This window comes from Dama dama, chromosome 12 (genome assembly GCF_033118175.1).
Source record: "Dama dama isolate Ldn47 chromosome 12, ASM3311817v1, whole genome shotgun sequence".
NCBI classification, from domain to species: domain Eukaryota; kingdom Metazoa; phylum Chordata; class Mammalia; order Artiodactyla; family Cervidae; genus Dama; species Dama dama.
This window is the reverse complement of record NC_083692.1, coordinates 11,982,568-12,004,304: the sequence shown is the minus strand read 5'-3', so window position 1 is coordinate 12,004,304 and position 21,737 is coordinate 11,982,568. Positions and strand designations below refer to the sequence as shown.

The 21,737-nt window shown below is 37.4% G+C and overlaps 1 protein-coding gene across 1 annotated transcript in view; it reads right to left on the bottom strand.

The window, feature by feature from the left end:
* Window positions 1-21,737, bottom strand: part of CEP128 (centrosomal protein 128) — a 452,428-nt gene that overhangs the window by 220,355 nt on the left and 210,336 nt on the right. The gene's annotated exons all lie outside the window — the stretch shown is intronic.

Here is a 21,737-nt window from a genome sequence, read left to right as displayed (position 1 = left end):
GTCCACTGTGGAATAGCTCTAGCCACCTCACCGTCACTCACATGGACAGTAAGTACTCACTGGTCACACATTCTTCTGCCTGTACAAGCTGCTCATAATGGTGATGTCGCTGCGCTATCTTGAACTACAGACATCTTCTCTTGGACTCCTGGCTGTAACAAGTCTCAACCAGGACTTCTTGAAAGACTCATGTCATGTGTTAAATAACTAAAAATTAAATGTAGCTCATATGGTTAAAAAAAAAAAAGGCTGTGTTATCACATGCATTGCCATGAACCACACAAGGCTACTGAGCATCTGAAATGTGGCTGGCGAGGGCCGAGTTGTGCTGTATGGACAAAATACAAGCTAGGTTTAGAAAGCTCCATATGAAAAAGGAATGTAAAATAACTTGATAATTTTTATACTGATTATACATTAAAATGAATATATTTAGGATATAATGGGCTATATAAAATATATCATTAAGATTAACTTCACATTTTCTTTTTCCTTTCTCACTGTGACTTGTAAACAACACGTGTAGCTCACATTTGTGCCCCATCGCCTTGGGGCAGCACTACTCTGTGAGGCTGCACATTTTCAATGAAACCCACTGTGTGTGATTTATAAGTCCAGATATAGACACATGGCTATATGAATAAGTGAGTGGATAATTAGATATGTTTATAGTACCTCTGGATAAATTATTTCACAATATTGCTTAATACTGTGTTTGGGGAAAATGCTATTCAAATAATTAGGCAAAGGTTAAAGTTAGTATTACATTTCATCTGATGAATAAACATGGCTTAAATACTTATGGGTCACAAATGTGATGTCATGGAAAATTGATACATTTAAGACAAGGTCTGTGCTCTTGTGTGATTCATGGTTTCCTGAACAGATACAACTAAGAAAACAAGTAAGCACAAAAAAATTTCTGGTGCTGTGAGAAAGGCATCTAGTTTTCTAAAGGTTATGGGTTGGAGACATTTTTATTTCAGAATATAGACAGTAATGCTGGTATTCAGTATTTGGAGGCCGGGATAACCAAATGTCCTTCAGCTGGTGGGAGCACCCTGTACCACAAAGAATTTTCCAGGTCAAAAGACTCATAGTGCCCTGATCTATGCTGGTTCCTGGACACTGGGGTGATTTCAGAGCCAAATGCTCAGAGACTCCATTCTAAGAGTGCAATCAACATAAGATTACACAAAAGCATCTCTGTTCAGTGTACAAATATACATACATGCAAATATATCACATACATTTTTACATGTAGTGTGCCCAAAGCAACAGAGTCTGTCATTCTCAGCCTAAGAAAAATAAATAAGTTACTTGAAGCATTTAATGCATACACAGAATTTCCATATCTAAGCAAATAACATCTTAAAAAATTTTTTTTCCCCACTTACAAACACTTCTGTTACTGAGCAGGAATATCAATCTTGCCATTCCTATCTGATGCCCAGTTGACAATCTAAGTGAGAAGGACAGGGGCAAGGGGTGGTGGAGAGCCCTTTCCGTCATTTGCCAGAGAAGTCACTCTTTATTCCTTTTAACCCTTAGAAAGAACATTGCTAATCTAGTATGGGAGGCAAAAGACAGGTACTGCTCATTGCCTCAGAAGCAAAAGGTAGGTACAGCTCAACACAAAATGTCAGAGTCATTAAAAGAGAAACAAGTCAACCTACCATAAATCAAGGCATTCATTATTTGATAACAATAACTTTTAAGTATGTATGAAATTCATAAAAATGTCATACCTTCATGTCAAACCTGCTCATCTCTCCCACCCAAATCAAGAAAGATCCTTTGAAGAGCTGACATTCTAGAATCTTATTCAGGCTTAAGGAAATAGGAATATTTTAATCCATGCTTACATCTAGGGATAGCTAAGCTATTTGCCTCAAAACTAAGAGTGCAGTACCCTTTTCAAAATGTCTTACTATATAACTTAATTATCTCTATAAGAAGTGAAAAACTCTATAAATTATGGAGGGAAATCGAGCATAATGGTAGAATAGTGTCCAAAAACTGATACCCTTTCTGCATTAAAATATTCAGGGCTAATTGTGATTTTAGCACTTGTTTTTACCCTTGCTTTGTTCATTGGCCAAACTTAAACACTTCTCATCTCCTTCAATGAAAAGTGGCGCTATTATGTTCCTGGAAGCATGAGCAGGGTTCCTCAAAGCCTAATTTTAAGGTCTTAATTGGCTGAGGCGATGGGAGACCATACAAAGCCCACTTCACAGAGAAGGGCAAGATTGCCAGGTCACTGGAGAATAGATGAAGAGCTAACTGGAAGCTATTGCTGAAATCTTAGTGTTCTGGGAAGTTTTACCAAATAGTAACTTAGCGAGAATGGAACACAATCATCCATCATAACACAGGACCCAGAGGTGCTGAAGTCAGCTTGCAGAAACAAAACAATTAAAACAGAAACAGTTACCATCACTTAATAATTGAATATCATAACAAGCCAAGCAAGCTTTATGGAAACTGGATACTTGATTGGTTCTGTGGTATGTTGTTGATATCTAATCTCTGACTGTATCTTCTCATAAGCTCTAAGTCCCAGGAAACAGGGGGTTGTTACTAATACTTTTGTTCATTTGGAACTGCTGGACCTCTAGTCTACTTTTCACCTTTGCAAAGTTGAATAATCATCATTCATCCAGCCATCCATTTACCCATCCAACATCTGTTGTGTGTTATGTGATAAAAGGCACTTAAGACACTGAATAAAATTATCTTGGCCTTCAAGCAGTCCATTATTACTTAACTAATAATAATTAATAATTCATCAACATACACCCACTATAAAAACATCCATTTTGGAATAATTTGAAGTAAATTAATACTTCCACCATCAATTCTAACCAACAGTGACAAGTTCCAAAAACAAACCAACAAAACCAAAAAAGACAAATTTATATTCATGAAATTCAAGACTATGGAAGAAGAAAAGTTAAAGGTTCAGAATTCAAAAAATTTTTAAACAATCTTATGCTCACAAAAAATAATAAAGATACATAATTTAAAAAATCATATTTTATGTTTTGCAGGCTAAGAACAGTGAGGACATACTACTGATATCTGTATGCCATCAGACAATAAAATACTCATAAGTTCATTTTACTTGCTATTACAAAAACTTTAATAAGAGGCTTATTTTTTTCAGGATGGTTCCCCATGCAGTGAACACTCTGATTATTTACTCTGGACTACTACCCTACTTGTTTGCTCCTTTGTCCATTCACTCATTTCTTTCTGCAATGATTTATTGTGCACCAAGTATATGTTGCTGTAAAGAACAAGAAAAACCAAGGTGCCTCTTGTCATTAAGTTCTACCTCCATCTGCCCCTAATAAACAACTAAGGTGTTTTGTTTGTCTGCTTGCTTGCTTTTTTCTCTATCAACCATGAGAATTCAATTCCTAAGTTCAGGTACATTCTACCTCACTCTCACCAGAGCCTTTCATTATAGAAAATTTACTTCTTTATTTCTGTTCTCTATTCTAGAAACACAAGTTCCCTCTTTTTTGAGCAAACTACTGAACAATTAATCTGATACTGGATTATCAGTCCTATGTGGACTGACCCGAAATAGATGAAAATTGAATATACAAGCAGAAAAGGCTCTATAATTCCAAGAATTACAATATGCAAGAGCTTGGTATAAGAGAAAGTTCTTAACGATCAGAGGATACTGTAATTCACAATCAAAATTAAAGACTAAAAGAAAAACTTTGAAGAAATATGCAGCATTAAAAAAAAAACTAGATATCCTAAATGATATAAATTCCAATTAATTAACATATATGGAACAATCAGATATGGTATTTTTCAAATCTTTAGAAACTACAAAAGAGGCAACTGAGATATAAAAAGAAAAAGAATATTGCCCCCCCACCAATCAACAACTCTTCCTCAATAAACACTCTAACCATGCATATATTCTGCTCTGTCACCTAGAGGAAGAGGAGAAGTAGTATAAGGTGCCACACATAAAAATAAATAAAACCCCCATAAGATCTTTTTGTAGGTAATCAGCACATCTCACCTTTTCTTTCCCAGTCTCCAAATACCCCAAAGCATGGACATTCCTTCATTTCCTTGTATCTAAGAAATCAACAGACATTTCCAATCTCCTGTTACCATGACAGCCAGGATGTGTCTGAGTCAGCCAAAGCAACAGGTGCTAATATCACACTAACAGGAAACTTCCTAATAGCAAAATGACAAAGAAAAACTTCTCTTTATGAGTTTTACCATTATCTACAATGCATATTCCTTGAGGGTAATTTATAGCAACTCACAGTTAGAGAAGACAAAAGAAACAATTCCCTCTGTGGTTGCTTTCTCTGAAGCATGAAACCTATGTGAAAAAAAGAATTCTAGAACCAACCAGAGCCACTCCATCAACAACTCTTCCCTTTTGTGAAGCATACACCCAAATCTACATAATACTTTCCATAGCCTTATATGTAAATTCTTCTGTAAATCCTTATCTGAACTAGAATTTTATTTTACTTCATCTTATTTTTTTCGCCATGACATGCAATATGGGGGGATCTTAGTTCCCCAACCAGGGATAGAACCCGCAGCCCCTGCAGTGGAAGCTCAGAGTCCTAACCAATGGACTGCCAGGGAAGCAGTCCTGAATTAGAATTTTACATTTAAAACACTATGTCTCTTTTACATATGGAACCCAGTGAAACAACACACACTATTAAGACACCAATAGGTAGTCACTGAAGATAAGTCAGTTCTGGCTCTCCTATGGCTTCCTGAGCAAGGCAAGTACTTTCATTAGCATAAATTGAACTGGAAGAAATACAAAGTAAACTATACAGCCAAATATGTATTATAAGCCATGAATATCACTTAATATTTCTGTCCAGGTAGTAGTAAAAATAAATGGATATTTCTACAAAAATGTTTTTTAACAAAAAGTTATACTTTAGAAAGAACAGATATTTCAAAGAGAATGGGGTAACAGTGAGAATAGTTAATACTACATACCAATTTCTTACAAAATGGACTTTAGGACTGAGATGCAGAAAGGTGAGTACAATATTTGAGATCTAGAACTATAAAAGGAGGGAGGCGTTTCAAAGTGCTCATGGAGAAATACTGACCTAAAGAAAGAATGCAAAAAATTGCAGATGAAAAATAAACTAGAGATTTAAATGGAGCTAGAGTTATGGAAAAGTAGTAAGATGCTTAGTCACCTGGACTGGTAATGGAGACATGGAAATTGAAAGACAAAACAAAACATTTTTTTTAAAAGTTCAGATTGGTTTACATGGAGACACCTGAGGGCAAACACTGATGTCTTATCGAACACCAGTCTTACACCAAGACTTACACACAAGAAAGGTTACAATTGGACCCGGGGACAGGAGATTATAAAGAAGTTAAATAGAAAGGTACATTAGTTTAACATGGAATGAAGATCAATTTACAGTGAAGTTTAAAAAATAATCAATGAAAAAGGTTTGCATGCAGAAACCTCAGGCGGAGGTACAGATATTCATCACAGCTCAATAAATGTCAGAGAAAACAAATTCTAAAGCAACACTCTGTCAGAAAGTATATTTTAAAGATTTGCCCCACACATTTCAAGAGGAAGAGAAAAAGAGGTATGAGTAACACATTTCTATGTGAACTATGCAGAAAGCATTAGTACTGAATCAAATTCAAAGGACAGAAGATATTCCAAATTCTTACTTTTTTTCCCTAGCATAGTTAAATAAAAGCTTTTTTATTCTCTTAATAACTTATAGATTGTTTCTCTGCCTGAGATAAGAACAAAACTAGTGAAAATTTTCAGATTTAACAAGAAAATTAGTACAAACGCATGCAGATATCAATACTGCAGAACAGGATGAATACAGAAGGCCAGAGTTTCTACACTGATTTCCACCTGGAAAGTAACCACATATTAATCAGCAATATTCTTCCTCTTTGGACAGTTTATTTCTTGAGAACAACTTTCACCTGGAGAATGTTTGCTTGAAAACAGGGTATTTCCTTGAAATTGCATCTGCCTTTCCTCTTGCCCATTTTGATAAGCATATTTATGAAATGTTATGAGAATTTGTGTTTCAAAAGTATCTCCAAGATGTACTACATGCAACAGCTATCTTCTCCTCCACGCGCTGCTCTAGAAAACACTTTAACTTTACCATGGATAAAGATGTGAATATTAAAGTGACTCAATTAAACTGGAAATAGAACTGCCATATGTCCCAGCAATCCTACTTCTGGGCATACACACCGAGGAAACCAGATCTGAAAGAGACACGTGCACCCCAATGTTCATCGCAGCACTGTTTATAAGAGCCAGGACAGAGCTAGGAAGCAACCTAGATGCCCATCAGCAGACAAATGGATAAGGAAGCTGTGGTACATATACACCATGGAATATTACTCAGCCATTAAAAAGAATTCGTTTGAATCAGTTCTAATGAGATGGATGAAACTGGAGCCCATTATACAGAGTGAAGTAAGCCAGAAAGATAAAGGACATTACAGTATACTAACACATATATATGGAATTTAGAAAGATGATAACAATAACCCTATATAGAAAAAGAAACACAGATGTACAGAACAGACTTTTGGACTCTGTGGGAGAAGGCGAGGGTGGGACGTTTCAAGAGAACAGCATCAAAACATGTATATTATCAAGGGTGAAACAGATCACCAGCCCAGGTTGAATGCATGAGACAAGTGCTTGGGCCTGGTGCACTGGGAAGACCCAGAGGAATCGGGTGGAGAGGGAGGTGGGAGGGGGGATCGGGATGGGGAATACATGTAAATCAATGGCTAATTCAAGTCAATGTATGACAAAAATCACTACAATATTGTAAAGTAATTAGCCTCCAACTAATAAAAAATAAATAATAAAGTGACTCAATCAGAGGCCTCACTGATAGGGAAAAACAAGAAATCGTGTTACCTAGAAACATACCTCTGAGAAGTGTTCATATTAAATAGCCATAGCCACAAAGTGCCTGGAAAGCAAGGTTAGCTCCTTGATTAAATGAGAGCTCACAATTTCAATTAAATAAAGAATAAGAAAACTAACTCCTCTATAAGTTCATAATCATTAGCATTACATTGACACTAAATCATACTACACAGATGTCTCCCTTTCATTGAAGGAGAAACTCCTCCCAAAAGGCAAAGACATTTTAGTTTCTAATAACCTCAGAGTTCCAAAATATCCTTGCATCTTAGCTATATCCTTCCAGCTACAGTTATTTCATCTCTCCTCAAGATGAAAGTCTTCTGTGTTAAGGTGTGTTGAGTCATTACAGTCAGAACAGAAGAGGGGAGAGAGATGTTAATATGAGGGCAACTGTTAATAACAGTGCCCTCAGCAAAGGTTTCAAGGGGCACTATGACCCTGTTAAGGGGGGAAAGAAAGAGGAAATGTGACTCATAAATTGGATATACACCTGTCCTGATTCCAGTGAGCTTAGGAAGTTTTGAAGAGAGTCAAAATTCTCACCACTGTAAAACTATATATTAGTCATAATACCACACTGCTGTTGCTATACAGTCACTAAGTCATGTCTGACTGTTTGCAACATGATGGACTACAGCGTGCCAGGCCTCCCTGCCCTTCACTATCTCCAGAAACTTGCCCAAACTCAAGTCCATTGAGGCAGTGATGCTATCCAACCATCTCTTCCTCTGTGGCCTCCTTCTCTTCCTGCCCTCAATCTTTCCCACCATCAGGGTTTTTCCCAAAGAATTAGCTCTTCGCATCAGGTGGCCAAAGTACTGGAGCTTTAGCTTCTACACCCTCCAATGAATATTCAGAGATACTACACATAGAAAACACTAAAGATCCTACCAGAAAATTACTAGAGCTAATCAGTGAATTTCATGGGGTTCTGAAGGCAAGAATGCTGAAGCGGTTGCCATTCCCTTCTCCAGTGGACCATCTTTTGTCAGAACACTCCACCATGACCTGTCTCTCTTGGGTGGCCCTACACGGCATGGCTCATAGTTTCCCTGAGTTAGACAAGGCTGTGATCCATGTGACCAGTTTGGTTAGTTTTCTGTGATTGTGGTTTTCACTCTGTCTGCCCTCTGATGGATGAGGAGAAGAGGCTTGTGGAAGCTTCCTGATGGGAGGGACTGACTGTGGGGAAATTGGGTCTTGCTCTGGTGGGTGGAGACTAGACCAGTGATCCCTTCAAGAAAATTTAGAGAAACCAAGCGAACATTTCATGCAAAGACGGGCACAATAAAGGACAGAAATGGTATGGACCTAAGAGAAGCAGAAGATACTAAGAAGAGGTGGCAAGAATACACAGAAGAACTATACAAAAAAGATCTTCAGGACCCAGATAATCACGATTGTGTGATCACTCACCTAGAGCCAAACATCCTGGAATGTGAAGTCAAGTGGGCCTTAGGAAGTTATCACTACGAGCAAAACTAGGGGAGGTGATGCACTTTCAAATCCTGAAAGATGATGCTGTGAAAGTGCTGCACTCAATATGCCAGCAAATTTGGAAAACTCAGCAGTGGTCACAGGACTGGAAAAGGTCCGTTTTCATTCCAATCCCAAAGAAAGGCAAGGCTAAAGAACACTCAAACTACCACACAATTGCACTCATCTCACACACTAGCAAAGTAATGCTCAAAATTCTCCAAGCCAGATTTCAACAGTACATGAACCATGAACTTCCAGATGTTTAATTTGGATTTAGAAAAGGCAGAGGAACCAGAAATGAAATTGCCAACATCCATTGGATCATCAAAAAAGCAAGAGAATTCCAGAAAGACATCTACTTCTGCTTTATTGACTATCCCAAAGCCTTTGACTGTGTGGAATACAACAAACTGCAGAAAATCCTTAAAGAGATGGGAATATCAGACCACCTGACCTGCCTCCTGAGAAATCTGTATGCAGGTCAAGGAGCAATAGTTAGAACCAGACATGGAACAACAGACTGGTTCCAACTCAGGAAAGGAGTACTTAACCCTGCTTGTTTAACTTATATGCAGAGTACATCCTGAGAACTGCTGGGTTGGAGGAAGCACAAGCTGGAATCAAGGTTGCCAGGAGAAATATCAATAACCTCAGATATGCAGATGACACCACTCTTATGGCAGAAAGTAAAGAATAAATAAATAGCCTCTTGATGAAAGTGAAAGAGGAGAGTGGAAAATTTGGGTTAAAGCTCAACATTAAGAAAACTGATCATGGCATCTGGTCCCATCACTTCATGGCAAATAGATGGGAAAACAATGCAAATGGTGACAGACTTTATTTTGGGGGGCTCCAAAATCACTGAAGATGGTGACTGCAGCCAGTCTTGAATATGCATTGGAAGGACTGATGCTGAAGCTGAAACTCCAATACTTTGGCCAGCTGATGCAAAGAACTGACTCACTGGAAAAGACCCTGTTTCTGGGAAAGACTGAAGGCAGGAGGAGGAGATGACAGAGGATGAGATGGTTAGATGGCATCACCGACTCAATGGACATGAGTTTGAGTAAGCTCGAGGAGTTGGTGATCGACAGGGAGGCCTGGCATGCTGCACTCCATGGGGTCGCACAGAGTTGAACATGACTAAGTGACTGAAGTGAACTGAACTGGTGTGCAGGGCCATACTCAGTAAATCTTTAATCCAATTTTCTGCTTATGGGTGGGGCTGTGGTTCCTCCCTCAGGCCAAACTATGGCAGGGTAATGGCAGTAATGGCATCTCCTTCAAAAGGACTTACATCAGCACACCGCAGCTCCCAGGACTGTTGTATTTGGTGCCCCTGACTGTTGACCCACACCCCTATCAAAAACTCCTGGACACTCACAGGCAAGTCTGGCTCAGTCTCTTGTGAGGTCACTGCTCCTTTTCCTGTGTCCTGGTGTGCACAAGGTTTTGTTTGTGCCTTCCAAGAGTCTGTTTCCCCAATCCTGTGGAAGTTCTGTAATCAAATACCACTGGCCTCCAAAGTCAACTTCCCTGAGGGTTCTCAGTTCCTTTGCTGGATTCCAAGGTTGGGAAATCTGTGGGCCCCAGAACTTTTGCAACAGTGCAAGCACTTCTTTGGTATAATTGTTGTCCAGTTTGTGGGAAGTCTGCGTGGTAGCTCTAAGGTGGGGCTAATGGCGACCTCCTCCAAGAGGACGTATGCCACATGCCACACCTCGCAGGTCTGCTGCAGCCTGAGTCCAGTCCCTGGGGCAGGACACTGCTGATCCGTACCTCCACAGGAGACACTCAAACACTCAAAGGCAGGTCTGGCTCAGTCTCTTACAGAGGGCACTGCTCCTTTCCACAAGGAAATCAATCCTGAATATTCACTGGAAGGACTGATGCTGAAGCTGAAGCTCCAATACTTTGGCCACCTGATGTGAAGAGCCAACTCATTGGAAAAGACTCTGATGCTGGAAAAAACTGAAGGCAGGAGAAGAAGGGGATGACAAAGGATGAGATGGTTGGATGGCATCACCAACTCAATGGACATGAGTTTGAGCAAGATCCAGAAGTTTGTGAAGGACAGGTAAGCCTGGCATTCTGCAGTCCATGGGGTCACAAAGAGTCAGACACAACTGAGCAACTGAACAACAACAAACAAGAGAATTTAGTTAAGTCACAGGGTACAAAATCCATACACAGAAAGTCCCTGCATCTCTATATACTAGCAACAACAAAAAAAAGAAACAGAAATTAAAGAATCAATCTCACTTACCATTGCAACAAAAAGAATAAAATACTTAGGAATAAACCTACCCAAGGAGACAAAAGAGCTATATACAGAAAACTGGAAGAGACTGATGAAAAGAAATCATAGATGACATAAACAAATGGTGAGTGAGTCCATGTTATTGGATTGAAAGAATCAATATTGTGAAAAATGACTATACTACCCCAAGCAATCTACAGATTCAATACAATTCCTACTAAATTAGCAATGGCATTTTTCACAGAACTAGAACAAACAATTTCACAATACATATGAAAACACAAAAGACTCCAAGTAAGCAAAGCAGTCTTGAGAAAGAAGAATACAGATGGAGGAATCAACCTTCCTGACTTCAGACAATACTACAAAGATACAGTCATCAAGACAGTATGGAACTGGCACAAAAACAGAAACACAGACCAATGGAACAAGATAGAAAGTTCAGAGATAAACCCACACACCTATGGGCACCTTATCTTTGACAAAAAGAATATACAATGGGGAAAAGATACTTTCTTCAATATGTGGTACTGAGAGAACTGGACAGTTATGTGTAAAAGAATGAAATTAGAACACTTCCTAACAACATACATGAAGATAAACTCAAAACAGATTAAAGACCTAAATGTAGGACCAGGAACTATAAAACTCTTAGAGGAAAACATAAGCAGAACACTCTATGATATAAATCACAGCAAGATCTTCTATGGCCCATCTCCCAGAGTAATGCAAATAATAACAAAAATAAACAAGTGGGATTTAATTAAACTTACAATCTTTTGCATAACAAAGGAAACTATAAGCAAGGTAAAAAGACAACCCCCAGAATGGGAGAAAATAATAGCAAATGAAACAACTGACAAAGGATTAATTTCCAAAATATACAAGCAGCTCATACAACTCAATACCAGAAAAACAAACAACACAATAAAAATGTGGGCAAAAGACCTAAACAGACATTTCTCCAAAGCGGACAGACAGATGACTAACAAACACACGAAAAGATGCTCAACATCGCTCAGTATTGTTGTTGTTTAGTCGCCAAGTTGTGCCTAACTCTTCAAGACCCCATGGACTCCAGCACTTCAGGCTTCCCTGTCCCTCACCATCCCCTGGAGTTTGCCCAAATTCATGTCCATTACATCAATGATGCCACCTAATCATTATTATTTTTTGAGAGTCATTCATTATTAGAGAAATGCAAATCAAAACTACAATGAGATATCACCTCACACCAGTCAGAATGGCCATCATCAAAAAATCTACAAATAATAAATGCTGAAGAGGCGGTGGAAAAAAGGGAACCCTCTTGCACTGTTGGTGGGAATGAAAACTGATACAGCCACTATGGAAGACAGTATGGAGACTCCTCAAAAAACTAGCAATGAGTACCTATGACCCATCAATCCCACTACTAGGCATATACCCTGAGGAAAACAAATGTGAAAAAGACACATGTCCCCAGTGTTCACTGCAGACTATGTACAATAGCTAGGGCAATGAAGCAATCTAGATGTCCATCAACAGATGAATGGATAAAGAAACAGTGGTATATATATACAATAGAATATTACTCAGCCAAAAAATAGAATGTATTTGAGTCAGTTCTAATGAGGTAGATGAACCTAGAGCCTATTATACAGAATGAAGTAAGTCAGAAAGAGAAAAACAAGTGTTGTATATAAACACATATATATATACAGAATCTAGAAAGAAGGTACTAGTGAACCTACTTGCAGAGCAGCAATGGAGACACAAAAATAGAGAACAGACATATGGACACGCAGAGGGGAGGGAGGAGAGTGTGAGACAAGTGGGGACAGTAACATGGAACCATATACACTACCATATGTAAAAATAGATAACCAATGGGAATTTGTTGTATGACTCAGGGGATCCACTAAGAGATCCACTGGGTCTCTTAACAACCTAGAGGGGTGGGGAGGGGTGGGAGGGAGGTTCAGCAGGGAGAGGACGTATGCATACCTATGGCTGACTCATGCTGACGTATCGCAGCAGCCAACACAATATTGTAAAGTAATTATCCTTCAATTAAAAGTAAATTAATTTTTTTAAAAAATGTGTAGAAGACCAAAATAGACATTTCTCCAAAGAAGACACACAGATGGCTAATAAATACATGAAAAAATGCTCAACATCACTTATGATTATAGAAATGCAAATCAAAACTACAAAGAGGTATCACCTCACACTGGTCAGAATAGCCATCATATGATTTGTCAAGTCAGATTTCAGGTTACCTATAAAAATATTCTAAGAAGATAGTACACCCATGTGTACAAATGTGTGTGATAATTTGTTATGTAAGGGGTATTATGAAAATGAGATCTTTTTGGTTTGATCTGTTTTTCTCAAGTAAGACATAACTAGTAACATTTTCCATCAAGTTTATAAAATCTGAATTTTTACAGTATGAACGCAACTAACTTTTATAAGTAAATACTGGGTTTTATGAGCTTCTCCAGTGGCTCAGTGGTAAAGAATCCACCTGCAGTGCAGCAGATTTGGAGACCCGTGTTTGATCCCTGGGTCAGGAAAATCCGCTGGATAGGAAATGGCAACCCACTCCAGTAATCTTGCCTGGAAAATTCCCTGGACAGAGGAGCCTGGTGGGTTATAGACTATGGTGTCACAAAGAGTCAGACACGACTGACTGAATAACTAAACAACAAAAATCAAAACTACAATGAGGTATCACCTCACGCTGGTCAGAATGGCCATCATCAAAAAATCTACAAACAAAAATGCTAAAGAGGCTGTGGAGTAAAGGGAACCCTCTCGCACTGTTGGTACACGATACTGTTGGTACATGAATGCATATTGATACAACCACTATGGAGAACAGTATGGGATAAAAAATACAAAATCATACTTGTAAAACGATTTCCTCTTTTGTAGTAAACTAAGCATATTCAAGGTTATTCCTAAAAGATGTCACCCTTATCAAAAGCTTTATTAGATAGCAGAGAAGTGGATGGAAGACAGCTGGGGCCCAAGGAATGAACACACCCACAGGAGTGTGACTGCTTGGGAAAGTCATCCATTTTGGGGGGGCACTCTGGAAGGCTCAGATGTGAAGAGCAGTCAAGTAGAAGGCAGCAACTAGAGGTTAAGAAGATCTTGCAAATACAAAGCTTCTAAAGAGCTAAATAAGACAGCATAGTCTAAATGCAGAAGGAGCAGCAGATACATGAGAAACCACCAAGGAAAACGGTAAAGTCACCAGTTGCAGGGGACAAGGAATAGGAGAAAGCAATCTTCCTTTCAAATCATAAGTGCAAGAGTGGGTTTTAAATACTCTCAGGAAAGCTTGAAAGTTAATAAATTGAGAAAATTTTCTTTGGAGTTTCAAAGTAAAATTTCATAGCTATAAGGCCATAGAAGCTTTCTATACAGTATATTGCCATCCGCTATTTTAAAATAGTTCCATTTTAAATTTCATGGTATGCGTATTTATTCTCAGCAACCACATCTGGTATCTAAAGCACTCTGTATCCCAAGTTAACAAAAGAGAATAATCAAACTTCAAATACTTAGACAAGAATGCAGCTATAAATTGAAGTTTAGTATCTACCAAAGGGATACCAGTCATGTGAAAATTGAGTTCACTGGAGGGACAGAAATAATTTTTTTTTTAAATCTAATAGGTGTATAACTTTAGGTCAACCACAACCTTTGTGTGTGCATTTCAATTTCCTTATCTCATTATGTAGTAGCAAAGCTCTCTCCCACTTCAGCCCCCCACAAACATAGTTCTCTTTGCTGGGACAACTCCGCCACCATCTCTTGCCTGGGTCATACCTACTCAGACTTAGGTTCACCACATGGAACACTTTCTACGGAAACCCCGTCATCCAATCTCCATCAGCACCTTCTGCACACAGAGCCCCCACAGGACCTCAGAGCACGGCCTCTCCTCCATCCCAGCCCAGCTTCTCTACTAAGCACAGGAGGCAGTGTCTATAGCCAATGAAAATGTTTTTACCTGAGATGATGATAAAGTCAGCAGAAGAAAGAATATAGCCATGAATATATGATAATAAATCTAGCCTGGATTACATTTATCTTCACACCAATGTAGTCAAAACATTTCATTTTCTGTGGAGGAAGGCATCCATGAAGACAAAGTGCCTAAGGGACCATAAAAGTTCATAATGCGTACCTAGTTACCATGTACTATTTCTATTAAGAAAAAAATGATTGTTTTTGTTGTTTTGAAAGCTGGATGATGGCACCTGTTTGGGGATAACTTAAAAAATAAATTGCTTGAAACACTTAAACAGTATCCAGCACACAGCAATAAATGTTAGCTCTTATTATCATATGAACAGTAACTGGAGACACTGTTTGTTATATCACTTACAGAAAGATCAATACAATACATTCTTCTTGACTTCGGTTTCCAGATTGCTTATTTCTCACTAGAAGTTCCCATGTCCCCTTTAGATAACTAAGATGATAAGAACCATGTGACCAACATGTATACCTCTCTGATGTTAGAAAACTCAGAGCTGCATTAAAGGATAAACCACAATAACTCCTTCCAGGTGCCAAGGACACTATCTCTCTGTTCTCTGATTTTTTTTCTGCAATTTTATTTTTAAATTTCTTTCTATGTGCATTTTAGTATTATGCTATAATTCAAAGGGGAAAAAAAATAAAATTTAACAGTAGGACTAAAAATGAATAAAGGCCTTACTACAGTCTAAAACAATAAAGACTGCCTCCATTTCAGGTTCATTCATGACCTATGTAATTTCACTGAATTTAATTTCTATATTTAAATGAAACACACCAAATGTATGTACGTATGTGTATGAGAGTAAGGAAATTATATTCGTTTTGAAAATACCACATTTCACTCACTTTGAGAACTGCCTTGGGGCATTCATTTCCAAGTTAATTTTAGTAGACTTTGAGTAATACACTATCCTTAACTTTCTGACAAATGTCCAAAGATGGGCACAAGTACCCAAAGAGGTTCAAGCAGGCTGTAGGATTACTTGATCTGAACAGAACTGAGAACCAAGATGCAAAAAAACTATTACAAATGCCTAATTTCATGATCTTACTGGTTATTAGTTTGCTATGTATGCTGTAACAAATTACCACAAATACAGTGCCTTAGAACAATGCAAATTTATGATGTTACAATTCCTTATGTAAGAAGGCCTGTATGGGAATCTGGGCTATGATAATCATTCCAGCAAGGGCTGCATTCCTTTCTAGAGGTTCCAGGGAAGAACTGATTTCCTTACTTTTATCCAGCTTCTTACAGACCACCCACATTCTCTGGCTTTGGCTCTTTTCCTCCTTCTTCAAAAGTAAAAGCACAAAGTGAAGTCGCTCAGTCGTGTCTGACTCTCTGTGACCCCGTGGACTGTAGCCCACCAGGCTCCTCTATCCATGGGATTTTCCAGGCAAGAATACTGGAGTGGGGTGCCGTTTCCTTCTCCAGAAGATCTTCCTGACCCAGGGATGGAACCCGGGTCTCCCACATTGCAGGCAGATGCTTTATGGTCTGAGTCACCAGGAGAATTTCTTCTTCAAGGCCATGAACAAATGATGCATTGAGTCTTTCTCCGACTTTCTTTTCTGCTTTTTCTTTCACTTTAAGAATACTTATGATTATTAGTGGGCCTAATAAATAATCCAGTATAACTTCCTCTTTTCTAAACCCTTATTTGAACATAGCTACAAAATCTCTTTTGGCATATAACATAACATATTAAAAGGTTCTGGGAGTTAGGATGTAGACATCATTGAGGGTAGTGAGCCAGCATTATTCTGCCTACCACAATTGATAACTAACATATAAACAACAAAACAGAAAGAAGTGTTAGTTTAAAATAACTGAAACACAGCAAAGATAAGTTCTGAATTTAATAAAAGCTATTTACTAACCTAAAAACCCACATGAAATCTTTTTTAGCACATGCAGCTTTAGCTTACTTTCCTCCCTGAATATCACTGATTCAAATTCAAGCAGACCAGCTTTGCTGTCCTATGAAACAGTAGAAAATAATACAGATAATCTATGAAAAGGTCAAAAAAGAAAATCTAAAATTCATTTGTAGAGTATACTTAACATTTATGGATTTTCTAGAATACATTCCAGAATATAAAAATACATCCAATAATTTAGGAGAGGAAAAATGTAACTTTAAATATCTGAACTCTACATTCAATGCTTCACTGTTGCTAAGTGACTATGTAACTGAAAGTATTGAAAATGTTTGTCTTCCAAATTAATTAGTCAATAGAAGTAGTACAAGAATCAGGCCCATTACACAGATAGGCAGGTGGGTGGGGATATTTATAACTAAAGAATAATTGGCCATAACTTTCTATTGTCAATTTACTTAGTAACAATATGAATGTTGTTATAGAGTCAGTCAAAGCTGGTTATTAGGAGCTCCAGGCATATCATTAATTTATTCAATTCTGGTCTTAGGCACATTTAATCAATGAAGTTTAATTTCAGTCCTAGTTGACATGTTGGCCTGGCTGGATTTTAAATAACTCTAAACACATGAGAAATAAAATTATTATAATGAAACATATATAAGCAAAAACAAGGACTAAAATTAAAACAAACTACTGATTTTACTCAAGTAGTAGATATAAGTTTTTAAAAACCCACTGTTTCTCAATTGGTTTTTGAAAATAATTATGAAGAAAATCTAAAAATACATGCGGGAAGATATGACTTCACATTAAACAAAATAATAGTTTAGTGAGTTTAAATAATTTCTTCAATCAATTAAAATTCTTTCATTATCTCTAATGATCAAGATCACTGAACTTCTGAACAAACTGGTGAAATGTAAGATAAAGTGCTAAATAGATTCTTTTTAATTAACCAGAATCCAAATAAATTACATTACACTTAGAGATTATCCCTTAAATTAATTTAGAATGCTTAATTATACTCCGACATGCAATAGAAAAAATTGGTTTTCCTAGCTCTTAGACTAGACAATGACTAACATTTGTATAAGCTGCATGACTGCCAAATATTCTTTCAATGAGACAAATAAAAAAAAAAAAACTGCTTGCAACAATGTGGGAAATAAAATATGAATCACAAGTAAGAGAAAAACTTAACCAATAAATACGCAATGCACACACACAACATAAATGACACAACCCCCCGTTTCCCAGGACCAGGAAAGAGTCCTGGAGTAGAAGCACTCGTTTTCACTCCAGGAAAGATGCCTTCAGTTCACAAGTCCCGCCCTTGTTTCTGTCCCAAAAATGAATTCTAAGAAATTGTTCTTTATTCTGCCATCAACACAGAAATGGTACAAAAATTCAGAAAAAGGACAAGGGAAAATAGAGAAAACAGTTGAAAGGAGTTATTCAGAACACTGGGAAATCAGAGGAAAATCCTTAAAAAACTGAGATTACTACTGGTAGAAGTGAATCACATAGATGAGAACCTGTGGAAGTGCCTTCAGTAGAATAAAAGTTCTAGAAAACTGAAAAATACTAAATCATATCTCTATCATATAGTAAAAATACTCATCCTCAGAGCTATATACAGGAATATTCAGTGTACCAGTTTCATCACTAAGCTGACTCTATTCCTTGAATGACAAGTGTTATTACCCTTTGGATATTCTACAAAACAAGCAAGTAAACAAACAAAAAAAACTATGAGAAATGTTTTGGCTTAAAATTCATAAGGCTTCTACTAAAACAGGTCTTCCAAAGTCTAACACAGCAAATCCAGTAGCTTTGGCTCATTCCTTGCATCCTCTTCTCCAAACTGCCATTGAACATATACAAGGCAAAGATTAATTATATCCAATCACAAATGTTGAGGAGCTAACAGTCAAAATAAGGGAACCATTATAAAACTTACTGTGATAAATTAAACTACCCAAAACAGCAATGTATTCAAAGTGCTAAAACGGTAATGGAAGAAAAAATGTCTTAACTCTTGTCCTTGTTCTTTCTAAGATTCATTTCTCTACCTTTACTTTTGACCCCATTCACTCTCGTATCTTCTGGGTTCCTGCTATACCAATTAACCTTTCTTTCACCTATTCAGCTTCTCCCATTCCTGGATCCTTTTCCCACTGCCCACTTCTTGGCCCACTTCATTGCTATTCCAACAAACAGGTGCTCATCAGAAACAATCAAACAACCTGAGCGATAGTACTCTGCGGCAAAAATATACCTTCTGAAGTAGCTGAAGGACTAGCTCCCTTCTTCCACATTCCATTAGTACCTTTAGTACCTTTAGTACCTTTATTCCCTTTATTCAGAAAAGGTAACTCCCTAATAAAGAGGCCTAAAATTCATTTGTAGAGTATACTTAACATTTATGGATTTTCTAGAATGGTTTATTTCATCATTACACGCATTACAGTCCCAATAAGTGATACATGACAGGAAAGGACAGATCTGAGAGCCTGGATTCACAGTGCAGGCTACCAAGAACATCACCTTTCTAGGCACTGCATGTATCAGAGTGGAGGGAATGGATGAAGATCCCAGTGACTCCAACAAAGCCAAATAAGCATGTGACCTACCCAAGAGAGAAACTGGGTAAGAAGACAAAATTTCACCTTTAAGGGAAAGGAATTTAAGAGGCCATGTGAATTTCTAAGCACTTCAGAAAGAAAAATGAGGTACATGAAATAGTCACAGTCATAATCATAAAGTGCCTGGAAAGCAAAGATGAGTTCTTTATTTAATTAAGAGTTCACAATTTCAGTTTAAGAAAAAAATGTGTTAATAAAGTTGTCTGCTATATTTGTTCATAATAATTAGCATTTCATAAGCAAGAATGGAGCTAAATCATACCATACAGATATCTCTCCTTCTAAAGGTCCCTGATGGGTTCCCTAATAGCTCAGTTGGTAAAGAATCCACCTGCAAAGCAGGAGACCCCAGTTCAATTCCTGGGTTGGGAAGATCTGCTGGAGAAGGGATAAGCTACCCACTCGAGTATTCTTGGGCTTCCCTTGTGGCTTAGCCGGTAAAGAACCCGCCTGCAATGCAGGAGACCTGGGTTCAATCCCCGCGTTGGGAAAATCCCCTGGAGAAGGGGAAGGCTACCTACTCCAGTATTCTGGCCTGGAGAATTCCATGGACTGTAAAGTCCATGGGGTCGCAAAGAGACTTTCACTTTCAAAGGTCTCTGACAAAAGAAATCCCTCTAACATGCCTATAAATTTTAACTTTTAGTAGACCTAATAGTTTCAAAGCATGTATTCTTACTCAAAGCATGTATTCTTCATGCCAGAAAAACTGGCACACACAGGAGCAGTGAGCTATCAGAATATTAAGAAGGTAGGCAGTGGATGGTTTATTAAGAAATTACTAAAAATAACTACTTACACAAGTTAAAATATCATACCTAAATCTTCTCTGCTGCAGTTTATATCTCTCTACTCTTTTCTTTGTTGCCATTCATAACAATGAAGAATTCCTAAGTCAACAACTACTAAACTTCTAAGAGGTCCATAACAACAACTTCTCAGTAGATTTCATCTCCTTTTGGAACACCCCAGCTCCAACCTACAGCCCTGAAATAGCCCCTAAAACAGAAGAAAACTCATATCTTCCTAATAATACATGTGTATGTATGCAACTATAACAGGCTTGGCTTGTTCTTCATTATCCATATTAAGTCCTCATTATTTCTGAATCACAGATAGCATTCATACATCTTGTACCCAAAAGTCAAGAAATTACCATATCATCCCTCTATCACAAAAGTTTGGGTCTTCTGGAGACTTTTACTTTTTATAGTTTTTAAAGAATAGACAAAAGCATGATCTTTTTTGGTCTCCCAATAAATCAGCCCCTCTTTCCCAACTTTGCTATTTCTCCCAAAGGCAAAAGCACGAAGACCTTGAGTATCCTGTGAGCCTTCTCTCATTCACCCACATTGTTCAATCTTGCACTAATTCCTCAACAGTATCTTGCATGTTGCCACTACTAATGTCCTCTGTCAGTCCCTCTTTTGCTTTTATTGAGACTGTTACGATAGGCTCCTAATTAGATTCATGGGATCTTGAGAGTGGGACACAATTTTGCGACTCATTAGATGCATTTCCACAATCAATATCAAGATGGAATCTAACAATAGAGTTTCAAAATATTTGGAGGGAAAAAAAAATCACACCCTGAAAATAGCTGGATATCTCTATCAGTTATTGATAGAAAATAATCCTCTATCAGTTATTGATAGAAATAATCAGTATCAGTAGGGATATAGAAACCACCAGAAATGCAGAACAATATGAAACAATTTAGCATAAGTTACTTTTATAGAACATTTCACAATAAATGCAGAACATAACTTATTTTCAAGTGCACATGGAAAATTTACTAACAGAGACCACATTTGGGGCAATAAAACAAATCTCAGAAAAAGCATCGAAATCATGGAGTATGTTTTACAACTGCAAGGGTACTAAGTTTAGAAACTGATAATATTTATAAAATTCTATATAATTGGAAACTAAGTAGCCCACTTCTTTAAAAAAAAAAAAAAATCCACGTCAGAGAAGAAATCACATGGGAAATATTCTCTAAATGAAACTAAGTAATAATAAAAGGAAAATATACCAGAATTTGTTAAATGTATTTGAAGTATTACTAAGATGAAAATTTACAATTTTAAATGACTATATTAAGGAACAGAAAGATTAAAATAAAGTGTCCAACTTATGAATCCAGGAGAAAAACAAATGATGTACAAAGGAAGTAAAAGAAAGGAAATAAGAATGACACTAGAGATCAATAAAACACTAAAAAGACAAATAATAGAAAAAATTAAAAATCAAAGGCTGTTTCTTTGAAAATAGTAATAAAATTAATAAAACCCCCAGCAAGACTTATAAGAACAAAAGAATGAACACAAATTACCAATGCCAGGAATATAACAGACATCAGCACAGATCTTACAGAAACTAAAAGAATTAAAAAGGGGCTATTACAAAAAACTTTACGTCAATAAATCTGACAACTTCAATAATTTGGGAAAACAGA